The 17,428-nt window shown below is 40.5% G+C and overlaps 1 protein-coding gene across 1 annotated transcript in view; it reads left to right on the top strand.

Moving 5' to 3' along the window:
- Positions 1-6,004: 6,004 nt before the first annotated feature.
- trpc5a (transient receptor potential cation channel, subfamily C, member 5a) overlaps positions 6,005-17,428 on the top strand; it is a 130,594-nt gene continuing 119,170 nt past the window's right edge. Inside the window, exon 1 of the mRNA XM_072376181.1 lies at positions 6,005-6,417. The gene's annotated coding sequence lies outside the window, so the exon portion shown is untranslated. The remainder of the gene's footprint in view (positions 6,418-17,428) is intronic.

Here is a 17,428-nt window from a genome sequence, read left to right as displayed (position 1 = left end):
TTCATTTTTTATGTTAATGTTTTCTTTGTGGGCAAGCGAAAAACTGATTTTCTAATTCATCTTAACAAAAGGAAAAGACGGTTAACCATCAAGATTGATAATGAAATACCATAAATGCATAGTAGCATTCTCGGCTAGCCACATTCCACCTTATACCTGAAAACTTCCTAGCTTTGATCAGTCAGTGTTGTTGTGATCTGTGTTACAGTGTAAGGTAAGACAGGGTCAGCATTCCATGTATGCTTTAACGTTACATCCACATACCGGGAAGCCAGCGTGACTTAAGCCTGAGCATTTATCTGTCTGTGAGTCTAATGTGAGTCTGTGTGAGTCTGTGCTCAAAGCTCAAGCTGCTAGCCGGGTTTCTAAAGCTACTTCAAACAATGTCTTCTGAAAATAAGACATGGAATTAAGTGAAAAAATACTTTATTTATCCAAAAAAGGAAATTCTATATAGTATTATAGAAGTATTGAATGTAACTCCGTTTCTGTGAAGATGTATGAAGGTAAATGCTAAACAGTCACTTTTTCTGAAACTACTGCAAGACAACCACAAGTCTAATAGCATAGAGGATAATGGAAGTGTTCTGAGGACACAAAAAAATGCCCCTTGGTAGGTTTTTTCTTTTCTTTTTTTTTTTTTTTTTTGCAGTTAAATTTCACCTCATGCACTGACCATTTTGACTTAGATCAACCAGGAGACTCAGGTTAGGCAAGACGTACCTGCAATAATATCTTACCTATCTGTCAGTTAACAAAAAAACTTTCCCTTTAAGGTCATTTCTTTCACACATCTCATTAGACAGTACAGCTGCACTCCAGAGGCCATATTTATCCTCAGTGCTAAAACTTATTAGAAACCATAAACACTAAAGTGCCGAGTATGCAATTTCGAGATTAGTGTTTCTTTATTGTGTATATATAAGCAGAGTTTCAGAGACATGCAATTCAATTTTCTAGTTTCACTAAAAATATTTTCCCCCTCATGCCAGAATGATTTAGGCTGCTTGTGCTGAAATGCAGGTGATGTTTTCTGAAGTTTTCTTGGCTTCTGAAAAAAGGAATAACTCCAGACAATCAAAACAGGCTCAGAAATGCAGAGCAGAGGCACGAACGAATGAACCATTTATATTTTACACCAGCTGATGTTTATTTTAAAAAGTCGCTTTGGACCATCTGCGAAAAGGTAAGACAGCGCCCGTTGTCTTACTTTTTGAGACGAGCAGCATGTCCTGTCAGGACAGTATCTCAGGGGTGAGCTTCGACCACACTAACTGCAACAAATGATGGCTGTTGCTTTTTGGATGGTCTCCTTCTGGCAGATCACACTGATAATGCCAAAATCACTGCTGCAGAGATTTAATCAATACTCTGCTCACTTACGCCCTGATAGATCCAATTCATCGTCACTGAAATGATTTCTGGTACTGAAAATAGAGCTATGATACATATTGTATGCATGCAGAGACTCTTTCGAAAAAGTCCACATTGGATAAATTGTTAAAAGTTCTTTCTGGCAAACAAATGATGTGGCTGTACGCGTTTCTTTGTCTGAGAGTAACTTTAAAGAACAAGAAGACATCTTTCCTAACGAATGTAACTCGTGTGATCTAAAGTGATATTGCTTAATGGTCATTTTTGTTTTATTTTATCACCTTCAACAAATGTGCAAACTCAGTTTGTGGCAAAAGAAAATTTGAGTTCTTTGATTCAAACATTTTAGGTTTTAATGGTGACAGTAGAAAAAAGTATTGTAATCATTAATCGCATTTTGACACAAAGCCCAGAGATAAGAAAGTGAAACTGAGGGAAAGAAGAAAGAAGAAGGTCAAGTTTGGCTCTGTGACAAATAGATATTAACAGCTCAACCATGAAGTTTATCATTAAGGTCTCATTTGTTACTTGCTGCTCATGTTTGAGCTTACGTTATGTGCAGTACATACAAAAAGAACTCAATTACCCCAAATGCACTGCTGTAACCAGCACTTTTGTGTCACAAATCATCGAATGGTCTTTTATCGTGTGAACTAAAAAACATTGTTTGTGTTTGTTAGACTGAGTATCCATCCATCCATCCATCCATCCATCCATCCATCCATAAATCCATTAAAAGCCTGTCACAACCTCATTCATTATGCTAACTGCTCTTTACTTATATAAGTAATAAGTTACTTTGGGTAAAGGTTTCTGCTGAATCATTCTAACATCGTAAAAGCACGGAAATTGTGTCTTTTCTGTGTTGCCTCAGGTCCACACATGCTACGGTGATGAACAACCGATCACAACCACTTTAAGGGGATAGTGTGCACAGCAGAAAATGGAGCATGGAGAAGCCACGCCGAGCTCAGCCACACCGTATCGTACTGTGCCATGTAATGGAATAATAGCTGAAAATGTTTTTCTCTGACAGAAAAGTGCTCGCAGGGAACTGGAGAGTTACTCACCCCACGCACCAGTAATATTCAATGTCCAGCTGATTCACTTCCATTAAAGGGCTTTTTAGTCATACCGACAATGGCAGCAGCTTTTCTATAAAGTTCGGAGATTTTCAAAAACACTGTGCTCAGAGCTGCCTCACACAAAGTATATATCATGTTCTTTAAAAAAGGATTCAGCATGCTGCTATTCTCCCATTGCCACACAGGCTCCATCCTTAATGTGAACAACCGATGTTCACATGTGCTGATGCACGAGAGGAACGACAGCAGAAATATATGCGCCGCAATTGCCAGCACACACACATCTTTGTAACTTTCTGCACCTTCTCTCACTCAAACAGACCCCAAAATAAAATGCTCCGGTTTACTGCCCATATATAAGGCAAGTATAAGTGTAAGGAGCTTGAGTGTGAAAGGTTGTAAGGCCTGCTGTTGTCTTCTGTGCCACATACTCTGCACACAGCCAGTTGTGGTAGGAGTGCTGTGTTAACTGCCCATCTGGAAGAGTGGCTTCTTTTGATTAAAACTTGTTCATTGTTCTAGTTCGTTGTGTTTATTATCATTACGGTTTGAAAGGGGCATTGATTCTGTCCTAACAAGGTTTCTCATATGAGTTAATGATTTAAATCAGTGATGCAGGTGCACTTCATGCCTCAGGGAGGAAGGCTCCTCTTTTGTCCTGCATATACACCAATCTGATGCAGGAACAAACTTGGCAGAAGTGTGATCTTTGTGTATTCCTAACTCACTGTTAATAATTTAAAGTTTGTGTATGTGTGCGTTTCTGTGGATGTGATATTGCTCTATGTCGCTGTACACATGTTGTGATGCAGTTCCTGTGTAAATGTGACCCGTCAGTCTTTGAACATGGTTGTTACAACCATGAATAAGCTCTTTAATCATATTAGAAGATACTGACAACATTTCTATGACCTGTTGTGTCAAAATTAATTTCTGCGGAGGAAATCTTTTTTTGGCATTTAGTTGGAGCATCTATAATAAGATAGATCTTCTTTGACTCTGCCCCTGAACGGCAAGCCTTTGTACAGATCATTTAGTCCAAGAACAAATAAGGAAATAAAACAGCTGGCAAAGATAGAGATCAGCATATGTGGAGTTTAACTTGCATATCTATTCCCTCATTCATTGTTGCCTCAGCTTATATGGTAGCATACCTTACAGGTTTCAGTGTGCGTGTATGTGTGTGTAGACACTGGATAAGCTTAAAATAATCCATTCTACACACACACTTTCACTTGAACAAGCTGCTGTTCTGGAAAATGTCACACTCTTACAGATGAACAACGCTCCCGACCTCCCCTCCTCTATCTCTCCACTCTCATCCTTCTTTCTTTTCATTTTATTTCCTCTCCCTCCCTCCCTCCCTCCCTCTTCTCTTCTGCTGTGTTATCATCTACCTTTTCTACCCTCCTGTCTTGTCTTCCTTTTCTCGCTCCTCTCCCTTCCCTCCAATGCTCCTTTCTTTCGCCTCTCCCCTTTCTGGTAATTGTTTCAAACTCTTCCCTCTTTCTCTCCTTCCGTCCTTCCTTTGATTGTCCCCACCGTCCTTAACCTTTCTCCCTTCCTTCACTCGGCTCTCTGTCTTTCCATTCATCTCTTTGTGACGATCCAGTAATTGAATTAAGTGTCCCATGGATACAGACTCCCACACACTGGGTTGAACAAACACACACAGGCTGTCCAGACCACGGCGGGGGTAACAACTGAGGCACCAGGTGTCTGCGTTATGATGGATTATTAGTGCTCCCATACACACACACATACAGAAACATCCATTCATTCCTTTTGGAATAAGCACAAGACAAGATTAGTGCATGCAGTGACCTCCGGACAGCGACAGGGTTTGTAATGTTAAACAGTTACATACAGTAATGGTGGGTTTTTGTACACTGAAATAACATGCTGTTGGTGATATTGCAGCATATAACTGTAGACTGTGCTGGTATATTTGGAACCCAACAATTTGAGTGTGTGGCACAACAGTAAATAAGTAATTTGGGTTGGTTTTTCTTCAACATAAGTCCAAATTCAGGTGTTGACTCGGCTTCCAGATTTCCCAGCTCTGTACTCGATGAAGAGATTTGGGGAATTTGATGTGTGACATGCTGAAGAAGAAGCGAATCCAATCCATGGAGAACCCACCTTGGAGTTTCAGGACTTAAAAGTATCCACTGCTTAGGTTTAGGTGTGAGATACTGATGACCTTCAGGAAATGTTCTAGCTTTGCAGGCAATAAGAAAACTCTCTGAATGTCTCTAATTTGCATTATATAGCTCAACATGTGGTAGATTACTTTGCAACATGGGGATGGCAATGGAAATCCCTGATTGGCTATTAAAAGGTCAGATTAGGGTCCTCTTATGGTTAAAACTCAACTGTAAAAGTCCAAATCTAGATGTAATATAGGTGATCACACTATCTGTCTTGTGAACAAAGCCATGGCAACAAATCCTGTTGGCAGGGACAGTGGATGTTAACACATTACATGGAATGGATTAAAGTAATCTGACTTTTGTGATGTGGCAAACAGAAACAGAAAGCTTAAAAGTAGTTTCGCTTCCCCGTGAGGATGTAATGCTCTTTATTTTTGAATGGATTTACCTCCATATGACGGCTATGTGACTTCAATCACACGTACAAAAAAGCCAGCAAGCGCTGTCCTCACCACAAATGCTTTCCAGTACCTTTACTATGCAGACAATCCATGTTTGCTTGCACCTTCACTCACAGTGATGTCTGAAAGGGGCCATGGGACATTAACCCTACAGTGTGACACATTTCGGCTTTTTCACCAACAGATTCAATGCTTAACTGATAAAAAGAAGACAATCCAAATAAAAAATAGTGTCAGGCTACAACTTTGCAACTGACGGTTGATGCAGGTGTGTCACACATTACGTTAAATTGGGAACGTTTAAAATGATGCTCTGAGGCGTGCACGTCTCATTTTGTTAAATCTCAGCTCCTTTGTCCTAGCGTCTGTCCCTGACTCCTCCGTTCATTTATCTGAGGAGGGGTAAAGTATGAGAAGTGAAGTCGAGTGGAGGTATTAAGTGTATGGGAAATGGGATAAGTGGATTGCCTGCATAAACAAATGGCCCCTGGGGTTGTTTTTTTACGGGGTGATGCAGTCTTGATTTATGCCACCAGCCCTGCATCCTCCTCCTGCAGCCCAACTTTACCTTTTTTTCTATTTGCAGAGTATAACTTGACAGTCGGATGGTGTGAATGAGGGACAGTAGAACACAATATAGTTAACAAATATATCCAAGTCACAGTTTTTACAACTGTGAACTAATACATTATGTGCTGTAGAACTGCAAAGCTATTGCGCACACTGCACATTTTACATTAAATAGGGTTTCCTGAAGACTCAGTCAGTAGAGAGTGAGACAGTGTGAGGGAGAGAAATTATATCAAGTGTTCTCCTGCCTGTCGAACCAGTTGTGATGCCACTCTGTGGAGCCAGGGCTCTCTGTAAGCAGCTCGGAGCTGCGCCAGCAATGCCACACATTTCAATCACCTGTTGCTCTGGGGTTGTGCTTTCCTGAGACACAGAGACGAGAGGGACCTCATCTCTCTCCCCTCCACATTTCTCACCGAAGCGGCAGCAGCATCACCACAATGGGTAGCGCTGAGAAGCGGCGTCAACACCACAAGCAGAGGCGTCACCAGCAGCTCCGTCTCCGTCCAGGTGGCGCGAGGAGGACGAGCTGATCCCGCGGAGTTGAAGAAGGAGGAGAGGAAAACGAAGGAGGAAATCCCGCGAGAAAAAAAAGAGAAGAATTGGACAGAAACACGGACAGATACACACACAGAGCAGAGAGAGGAGAGTGAGGCACAGTCGCACGTGAGGTGCGCAAGACCCCCGGGAAGGAGGGGAGTATTGCTACTTATTTATTTTTTTAATTTAATTTCGCTTTTCCACATAGACGGAGAAAGAGACTCTCCGAAATAGGTAAGGACCACCAAACACCTCTGTTTCTTTTTTCTATAGCTTTTAAATCCCAATTAACCCCCCCACGGCGCGAATCAACACCTGTAAGCGGTCCCAGCCTGATTGACCAATTAACTGCAGCTGTGGCCGTTAAAAATGTCACCGAAACGCCGGTCGGAAGGCGCAAAGAGCCGCACTACCTGTAATCAAGTCAACAGCGGTTTTTCCTAAACTAAACGTCGACCATAATGTGGGATATCAGTTTTAGAATAACACCACCGTGTTTGAAGAGGAGAAACAGGCTCATGAAGCGGTCTGCGACCAGTTTAGTCCACTTTTAACTGTACGGATCCACCTCAGCCGACTGAGTTTATTAATACAGGGGTTCAGATGTGGTTTTGGAAATGAGGAAAGAAAGAATTTGCTCTGTAGTTCATATGTCATGATAAGAAACGCTTCAATAATGTTTCCTTTCAATATCAATTGAGCTGCAACTGCTTTTGCAGCTACCTGCGGATGGGCCATTTGAATATCTTTTGGAATTAATTCTTATTTTTGAGACAGTTGGCAAAATGTGGATTGAGTGATGGTGATGATGGTCATGGTTTTGTTGCTGCAGGTTGTGTGTGTGCGCAGTTGCGGGAGTGGGGGTTTGGGCTGGTAGATGCTTTGGGTTACTGGTGGGTGGTTTATGTATCCTGACTCTATTGACTAATGCTGGAAAAAGAGGGGGTGCGCGCGCGTGAGTGTGTGTGTGTGTGAGAGAGAGTAGGAAAAATAAAGGCTGCGGAGTTTGTGTGGGTTTTTGTCGGCTCTGCTCTTTGTGCGGTGGTGCGTTTTGCCTGCGCATGACGGATCTGTGAAGGTTTTTGCGGTTGTGCGTGCTCGTGCGTTTTCGAGAGAGAACAGATGCCTGTGTGTGTGTGTATGTGCTCTTTTGTGTTTACGAGTGCGCATGGGGAAGCAAGGAGAGGAAAAAAAAAGATTGAGCTGCAGTATGCGTGTGCGTTTCTTGCCACGCACATGCACGCCGGCGCGCACTCGCAGACCCCAAAGGTTTGTCCCTGCACAAGTCCTTTCTCAGCCCATGTCTAAGCTGGTGAAAGGGAAGTTGGTTCCATGCACAAATAAACAGATGCTTTATCTAAGTCTAGATAAAATAAAATAAGGCTGACCGTATCTGACATTTCCACATCATAAAGTTCGGTTTATTTCAAGCTCCCTGCATTTGCAAATAAAAAAAGAAGAAAAAGCGACCTTTTTAAAAGACTCTAAATAATTTCGAGTCCACTGATTACACTCAGTTAAAGTTGTTGAATAATTACAAACCTCTCGACGAACTTATTTTGCTTTTGGTGCACCGATGCATCGAACTTTTTTTGTCTTTTGGTGCTCCAACAGAAAAAAATTGGGCGCGCCCATTTTTTTTTTTTTTTTTGTGGAATCATTTTAGCTCCATAATAACGTTCTTAATTAATTAATCTCCCATGCTCAACGTGTAATGATTGTAAGTAGTCATAAGGGTGCAGGGAAAGATTTTGTACTTAGCAGAAACGCCATCAAACAAAACTTGAACAGTGCGGATAATTAAAGTGCTTTATAAGCCGAAAGTAAAAAGAGTCTCATGAGTGAGTTTTTATTCACATGGACGCACTTTATTTCCGATTTTTTTTTTCCACAGGTTTCCATTAATGCCTGGTTTCAAGAGGCTTTCTGCCAGAGCTGTGTCTGTAGCAACACAGGACTTCTTGTTTGTGTTGCACATTAATGATTTATTTTTTTCTTCACATGGCTGTTGGAGGACCTCTTTCTTTGCTTGATGATTCAGGATTCTTGATGATCTCTCAGACCAATATTCTCAGGAGAGACAGGAGCCTAACTGCCAGTTTTAAGCATCTGGGACAAAGAGGTGGATCACTGAATATTTACCTCTGCTGATGGGGTAAAATGAGTGGAACTTTCGGAGCCTGTATTGTGTTTAGCTGGCTTATAATGCTTGTCTTCATCTCGAGCTACTTGTGGCTGGCATGTGCACCATAATCTAGCATTTGTTTTTGCTTTGCTAGTTGCTGGCATGCATTGCTCTCTGAGAATAACTCCCAGCTTCACACACTTTAGTCCATAAGAATCTTCAGGGCAGAGCCAGTCAGAGGTGAAGAGCTGCTGTTTTTCTGCCTTTTATTATCTCTGACCTCAACATTCTTCTTCTATTACTGTGAGCTTGGAGGAAAACATATAGAGATAGACATGGAAGGGAAAGTGGTCCAGAGTTTTTTGGTCAAATATGAGAACATACCTGTCGTATTCTAGAAACACGAAGGTCCATTTTAGTCACCGTCGAGCAGCCTTGTGAAGCCACTGTACTAATGGTGCAGAATTTTAGTGAGTTCTGACAAAAACGATTCATCATTTAACAAAATCTAATTTGACAGCAACTTGAAGGTGTCTGGGAGCATGTATTGGGAATTTTTATCACTATTTTTGGACATTATTTGCACTGGAAAAATAATATATCTGGCAGTAACACCCTTACCCAACTTTAAACATTTCAAAGATCGTAGAACATCAGTATGTTTCATGTTATTTAACTGCGCGTCCTGGTGGTGTCCATCGTGTAACGGATCACACCTCTGATCCCCTGTCCCTCTCTCATCTCTTCTGTGCTTCATCTTAACATTACATCAGGAGCTGCAGAGAGAAATGGATGCATTTCGGATTTGCAGCTTGTGCCGATCTGTTCGGAGGCAGGTTTGTATGCCTTCCTTCTCCCACAGTTCACAATGATAATACAAGCTGACATTTGCCAAAACATGTGGTCATTATGAGTGTTGGGACATGAGGCCGGAAAACAACGAGGGACAGAAATGAGATGATGGGGGGGAAAAAATATGAAAGTCGAAAAGCTCGTTGAGAGAAGGCTTTAACATGAATGTTTGTTTAAAGAAGGGATTTAAAAGAAGGCAGGGGCTTAGCTCTGTGGAGTGCACAGAAAAGTAGAGTTTCATGGTAAGAAGGATGTTAGACTGCAAGGGGAAGAAAGGATGATTTCTGAGCCTCGTCTCAGGATAACAGATCTAAAACTGACAGTTAAGCAAATGGGTCAGACTGGTTTTGAGTTTAACAAATTTTCACTGGACAGAAATAGAGACTTCTCTTCACATCTGCCTGCAGTCTGACGTTATCTTTGCGTCATTGCGCTGTTCAACTTTATCAGCAGATGGCTGTGGTTTCACTGATAATCTAAAATGTAAAGATGTGCTGTGAGAGCACCTGGAACCTAGTTCATGAGTGTGCTTCACGACTCTGTGTGGATCAAAACAAATCTGAAACGAGCTTGTAAAAGCCACAAAAAAAGAAAGTCAGACACTTTTCCATTTACTGTTTTTTATACGTAAGCTCAGCTGCATAGTGTCACCAGAAGGTGGCAGTATAGGCTACATTGCTTGGAGCCTGTACTGACACAACAGAAATGGTAGTTGTGCAACAAATACTGCAGTGGACATCCACAAGAGAATAATCGAGAGCTCTGCTTCAGGAAGGATTTCAATCTTTGGGAATTTCTGGGATGACTCCGCTCAATCTCTTGAGTTTATAGTCTCGAGAGTCGAGTCCTTTAATCTTTGCCAGGTCAGCAGGCGCTGTCAGCCGATGGCACCCACCATCCATCCAACTACTTCCTCTAATTGAGGGTCGCGGGGTGGGCTGGAGCCTATTCCAGCCGGTTCCAGCTGCCTTTGGTTGAGAGGCAGGGTACATGCTAGACAAATTGCCTGAGACAAGCGAGACAAACAACCATATGCACTCACACTCGCACTTACGGTCAATTTAGAATCACCAATTAACCTAACATGCATCTTTTCACAACTCTCTGCTGCAGTTGCAAAAAGCGTACTTACAGAGGGTGATAGCTGTCAAGAATGATAACTGAGCCAGCTTTTGTGGGTCGATATCAACGCTAGTTGGATTTTTACCTTTTGCCTGTTCTCCAGATGCATTTCTTTCTTTGGCACTATATTGGTCTGTAATTGGATTTAAGTTGGTGAGAGCTGAACAATGAAATGATGTTTCAACAATGTTCTGTTATTTGCGTCTGTATTGCATTTGGATCTTCATGTGGTTGCCTCTCAGCTGGTTTTGGCTGACAGAGTTTAAGTTAAAAATCCTTTTTTTTTTTTTCTGAGTTTGAGCCTCTCTGACCTGTGTGGGAGAGTACTTTTTTGAGCGATCACAGTCCACTCTTTCTCTCCATCACCCATCCCTTTCGCTCCCTTTCTTCCTCCTCCACTCTCCCTTTCATTTTCCAGATAGATAGATGGAGAGAGCGGTGCGTGGCGTGTGATTGTTTTGTGCAGCAGAGTGAAACACAGGTCCTGCGCTTCATCCTACCATAGACTTTATTCTCTTCATTTTCCTCCATCTTTGCCTCCTTTTCTCCCTCATCACTCACTGATGCTCATTGTCCATACTACTCCCTCTTTATCTTCTTTTATCACTTCAGTTGCCCAACCTTTGATCTTTCTCGTGCTTCTTTCTGTAACTCTTCTCCCTTTTCTGCAATTCATGTTCTTTTTTTCTCCATGTGTTTCTCATTTTTCTCTTTAGTCATTTCTCACTGACCATCCTGCCTCTTTCACTCTTTCTCATCCTCTTTTCCTCCCTTCCATCCCCAGCTTCTTATTCACCTCTTATCACTCCACTTGACACCAAAGCTGGGATGTTGTGTCTCGTCCGTTTCACGCTACCTCCTCCCCTTCCTTGTGTCTATATCTACCTGATTTTGTTTAGGTTTTGTTTCTACCCTCCCTATGATCACCTAAACCTTTTTTATTTTTTACCTTCTGCCTTCCTTATTTTCTCATCTGTCCCACTGTTTAACTTAACACTAATTTCATTCCTTCTGTTTCTCTTCAGCCTTCTGACCTCACCTCTTTCACCATTTAATTTATCTTCTTGTTAATCTTTTTCTATGTTTGTTTTACTTATTTTTTTCTCTGCTCACCTCTCTTTTACCACTTTTGTTTGCTTGTTGCTTTTTTTCTACCTCTTTTTCATGTCCCTTATCTCTCCTCCCTATAACAGCAGTCAAAATGACCTTCTCACAGACAAATAATTGCTGGCTTCTTTTACACAGACGCTTAACACTTTTCCTTCATGTAAGCGTGTGATGAACACATTTGTAAACACATTTGCTGCAACACATAAACACACCAGTCCCTTCTCCCCTAAATCATCTTACGACGTGTCACTGGAACGCTCTCCCACTTCGCTTGTGGTGGTAAATGTCATTAGGTTTAGGCTCAGAAGGAACGAAACATTTCTGTACTGCATCAGAAAAAGAAAGGTTTCATCATACTGTTGTCACTAAATGTGGATCATGCTTGAAGATCTTAAAATTGCTGTTTTCAAGAACTTTACATAATCATTCAGTGTCAAAATTTGTTGGAACCTGTTAGGGGAGCACAATGTTGGCAAATATCATATACATGTAATCATACATTGCAGTAGTGGAAAGACAAAGTGTTTCACAAGATGATTTGAACAGGCTTGTTGGTGAGAATTAATCAGTCAAGAATGTTTTAGGTTTTATGCATGGTAGTACACATGTACAAGTAAAAACCTGAAAAATGACTTTTACTTGCACTAAAATCCCACATGGGCAGCATGGTGGTGTCAGTGGTAAGTACTCACAGCATGAAGGTTCCTAGTTCGTATCTCAGCTGGGGCTTTTCTCTGTGGAGTTTTGGTCCAATGATTGATTGGTAGCCTGTCCACGGAGTACTCAACAGCAGGTGGTGGCAGCATTTTCTTTGAAGTTTGATCATCTCTACAAATGTAGGGGACACTTTGAACGCCAGAACCACAATCAAATAAAAATAATTACGGTCTGGAAGTACTTCAGAGCATAGGTTGTATAGACAGACGCAGAAGTTTGACTTGTGATCTTGTATCAACTTGGCCTAAAGCATGTTCTGGTAACCTCTCGGTAATAGAAGCTAATCTCATGTTTCGTACATTCTTACAAAAATAGAGGAATCTTGTGAGAAAATCGCAGCATTAAATAATCTGAGAAGAAATGTTTGGAATTATTTTGGATTTTGCGCTGTAAATTGCATATTAACAATCAAAGTTTAGGCAGTTTTTTGACTGTGTACAAAGCAGCTGTCTTACTCTCTGATGACAACAAACCTGCAGACTCACCTGCAAGCTTGCCACCCACCCAAGTGATGTAGCAGAGGCACCACATACCAGGTGGTCGATGTCAGGCACAGTCAGCTTCATCCGGTTACTTGGTGGATACTCTTAAAAATGTCATCATTGACAATGTAACAGGATTTATTTGTAAAGATAGGCAACACTATACATGTTGTCTGGGAGAGTAATTATAGGAACTTATGGTGGAAGTGGAACCACAATATACAGTACTTTACAGTAATGTTATGTGTTGTGATGAGCTGAGAAGAAGCCATATAGCTGTTCATGTTGCAATTAGCATCAGCAGCACATCGAATGGGTAGGTGCTTCCTACAACCTTCCAAATATGTAGATTACAACAAGTCATCAAACATAAACGACCATTAAGTCATCTTTCCCATCTCTCTGAAACTTATCCATTGCTCTAACACAGATTGGTTATGTTTAAAGAAAGAGTTTAGCTTGTGTAGTTATGGCTATTGTTCTGGCTCAGTCATTGTAAGTAAAGCTAGTTTTGGCCAATAATCCATCATAGGGCCATAAGAAGACATTTTCTCAATTACATTAAGTTGCACACAAATGTTTCGTTGTTTTTGTGACTGAATAGTCAGTCCTGCTTTTGGCATTTTAAAAGCATGATGATTGTAGTAGAGTAGCAGACATGCATACACACACACACGGAGCTATGTATGTATCTATGACTGTGTGTCTCTGTTATGAATTGTGACACATTTAATGTACTTGTTTTGGTGATGCAGGAAGCAGCAGTTCTATTAATTGACACTGACGTCTCTGATCACTACACACACACACACACACACACACACACACACACACACACACACACACACACACACACACACACACACACACACACACACACACACACAAACAGCTGGTAGAAGAGTCGTTAAATCAGAGTAGAATAACATCATCATCATCAGTCCTCTGCGAAAGCAGCCTCAACAGGCTCCTTCCAGTGAGTCATGTGGTGCATGGACACATACACAGTCAGACACACTGAAGTAGTCACAGGCAACTAATGTTGACACATTGTTGAAGGCATTGTGTGTGTGAAAAATGAGTTGTAATATTCATCAATCAAAGGCTCTTATCATAGCTTCTGTTTATTTAACTACCTCTTACTGTATGAAATTGCTTTATTGTTTTTGATGGTTCAAGATGTGGTTTCTTACTCAGAAACACTGGAATAGACCTTTTTGTCACCGTTCATGACGTTTGGTTAACCATACTAGCGATCAATAAACATCTTTCTACATAAGACTTTTTCAAGCTGAAATACTTACTGCTGAAAGTGCCCCCAAAGAATTGCTTGTTGCATTTTTAACTGTTCATTCTGAACAACAATTTATTTTGTAATGTTCCTTTGGGCTCTGGGAGCCCATTATAGCGATCGCTTCCATCAAATAGACTGCCATTGTGCTATCACCAGTTCATATCCTCACAATGTGCATGGATGTCACACAGCACTACACGATTTGCTTTTTCATTACATCAACAAAACAGGCTATTTCGATAAACCCTTCTCTTCCCAGTCACGCTGAGATTAGTTGCTTTTCACATTGTAGCCGCACTTATAGAAGAAACAGCAACTAAATGTTACTGGATGCTGACACAAGCAGCAACACTCAGAGGAACACAGACATGCTGCATGTTGGCTGATTTTCAGAGAAGAGGGAAGAGATTATTAAATATGATTTATTTTTTTAATGCAAGTTTACAGGATGTGATTAAAAGCTAGATGTTGCACCTCCCATTTCCCATTCAGCTTAGAAAATTCAAATGGTGTGCTGCAGAGCATGTAGTGCAGCCTGCTAGTTTGTGCTCTCTTTACCCTAAAATTCTGCCCTTCTTTGTATCAACATCTGTCAACAAAGACACTGCGGCGTCTAACAGCTGTATCTATTATTCTACAGAGAACCACACTGTGGCATGATAAAGATCCAAGTAGTTCCCGTGCAGATGATTAATGTGGTTCTGTCTCAGCACAGTCCGAACAACATAGTGAAAATTGGCTAATGCAGGTTATGAACAATTATTCCTTCTAATGGATGGTTTTATAGATGTTTTTTTATGTTTTTTGTGGATAGAGTGCAGGTTTTCATTCCTACAAATGGACGTAATGGATTTCTGTAATTAGGCAGTGGTTTTGTGTGTATATTGGTGATGAAACCATGACAGACATATTGTTTTTCAGTGTGCATCCTGTCCTGTTGTCTCTGGGGACTTTGGTTCGTTCCCCATGAATCCAGACTATTGTTATAGGAAGTAAGTAGCCGTTTTTGTATTGGCGCATTATCCACTTAAAGAAAAACAAAACACACAGCTTGGCAGCATGATGGATCTAGGTGGAGTTTAACCCACAACAGTTAAAGAATGTAGATGCATATGAACCACAAGCTTATCAGGAGCCTGATAAATGTAGAAGAAAAACAGAGATAGTAGAACTGCTGTAAATTTAGGAAAAATTTGTTTGTGGAGATAGGAGACACACAGAAGAGCTGAGGGAGTGTGCTGGTGAGTTACTGTAATTGGTTGATTTCAGTAACATCATTTTTAGGAGCATCAAATGCTTATGTTTTCTTTAGAATTTCTGTATTTATGTCTAATGAAATACACTAAATCAATCAGTGGTATCCACACACACATGTCAATGAAATGTTACTAAATGAAGTAACTAAAATAGTTTTAGGTTACACTTAAGCATTCAATTGTGATGCCTATACGTAAACTGCAGCAGTTTCGTCAAACTTTGAAGAGACTACAATTATTTAGTTAATCAAACTAAATCATTTATGGGAAATGCTCAACAAAAGATGCTGTTTCAGTTACGAACAATAACACCTTAAGGTCTTTGGCTTTGGTTGGACAGCCCCAAAATCTTCACTTTATATTAATCTTTGTGTGACAGAGATTATAATCTGAGCTCTAATGCTGGTGGTTACCTAACACTTAAGTTCAAAGACAAACCAGAGTTAGAAATCCAGTAAATGCTGTCTTTGAAATTTTTATAAGTCTGCTCCAAAGCCACTCACTGAGAGCGATCCGTCAGCCCAAGAAGAATAAAGAAGCAGAGTTGGGAGTCGGTCATGAATTGAAGAGTAAATTTAACTTATTTTGCTTACCAAGATTATATAACAGAGTGCAAATAAGGTGTGTGATATTCAATGCATTGATCCCATCATATCAGACTGTGTAATGGAAGAATAGTAGAAGGCCAGCTGTGCACAGACACGGAGGTCAATGAAGTAAAAGGAAATAAAGGAGAGTTGGCTGGTTCATTTCGGTGGGTCTCGGTCTCTGAAGTGTATTATTTAAAAAGGGAAAACTAAGAAAGGGCTCCTTTCAGTTGAAATAATGAGAAAAAGAAACCAGAGCTATTAGGAAATTCATTGTGGACACATGCTGCAGTCTGCATTATGTTTGATAATTACTGGCATTTATTAAAGGATGCCTGTTCCTTCAGAGTATTAGGTGATTGTTAGGCTGATTCAGCATCCTTTCAAAGACACTGCAAGACAGTTTTCTGTGTGGAATACCTTCCTTAACAACGGCTTTTTTTTTTTCACGTGCGCAGATCCAAGTTATTTTGGTCCCTTTTCAGTTTTATCATTTTTAATGTCCTCAATAGAACCTGACAAATGAGTGAGGACTTTATTTGATAATGTAAGAGTTCTATACAATTCCAACTGAAGACAGCAGAATATGTGCATTCCAAGTTTTTCCTAGAGTTCAGATTTATGTCGTCAGATGTCTTTGCTTTAATCTATAAAAGTCAGTCTTCAATAATACTAGTTGATCCAAATTTTTTTTTATTAGTTTTTTGAGTGGTGAGGTTTATATCAGTCTATGGTTTTGAGATTTTTCACAAAATGTTGCACCCAAAGTTGCGAAACAGAGATTTATGTCAATTATGTAAATTGCCCCGTCCTCATCTTTGTTTAGGAGATCATCTGGGAGATGGATATCTCAAATAGCAGTACAAATTTTTTTTAGAAAAACACTCAAATTAACGGCCTTTATAAGGCTTTTATAAGGAAGGTCACCGAGAAGATTTTGTGTATCACCTGCAGTGGACCAGCTGACTTGTGACTGTACTGGCATCATTGCCCACTTGCAAGCCCTGCAAATATTATTCAGGTCTCCTTAGCACATGCAGAACATGAAGTTCTGAATATAGAGTTGGTTCATGTGTGTATCTGTGCCTGTTTTCTGCACAAGCACATTTGTGTCTATCAGTTTGTTTGATCGCAGGCTTGTGCATATTCATGGACGTGACTGTGGGTGTGTTCATGTAGCTGCCCCATTTCGACTGTTGACAATCTACAGGTTTGTTGTGTCAGAATAACTCCACTATTTCTTCGGAAGAGAAGCGGAGAATCGTCTTCCCTCTGAGCTTTTCTGTTCAGTCCTTTGAGTCAACAAGTCGCCGATAAACAATACAAATCCTTTTATCCTACACACAGAAATCCTGGTAAAAAATACGGAATCGTCAATCTTGGAGGATGTTTGATTCAGCTGTTTTCTTTTGTCTGACACAAAGATATTTTATTCAACAGGAGACTTTCTCAAAACACTCCTAAAAAGAAACGAACAAAATTGTTGTGTTTGTTGGCTCTTTTTTCTTTCATATGAAGTGCAGGATAAAAGTTCTCTGTTATGTCTGAAAAGTCCTTCAAATTCCCACCTGACAACATCATGAATGACACCACAAGCAAGGATGTAAGACAAGAAAAGGTTGCTGACTATTATTCCACTTGTTCTGTTTTTTTTTTTTATGTTAACCTGACCACCCCACAGGGCAGAATACATTGTACAT

This window comes from Leuresthes tenuis, unplaced genomic scaffold (assembly GCF_036924035.1).
Source record: "Leuresthes tenuis unplaced genomic scaffold, fLeuTen1.0.hap1 SCAF_22, whole genome shotgun sequence".
Classification (NCBI taxonomy): Eukaryota; Metazoa; Chordata; class Actinopteri; order Atheriniformes; family Atherinopsidae; genus Leuresthes; species Leuresthes tenuis.
Note: the sequence above shows the minus strand (reverse complement) of the source record. Positions and strands in the feature narration are given on the sequence as shown.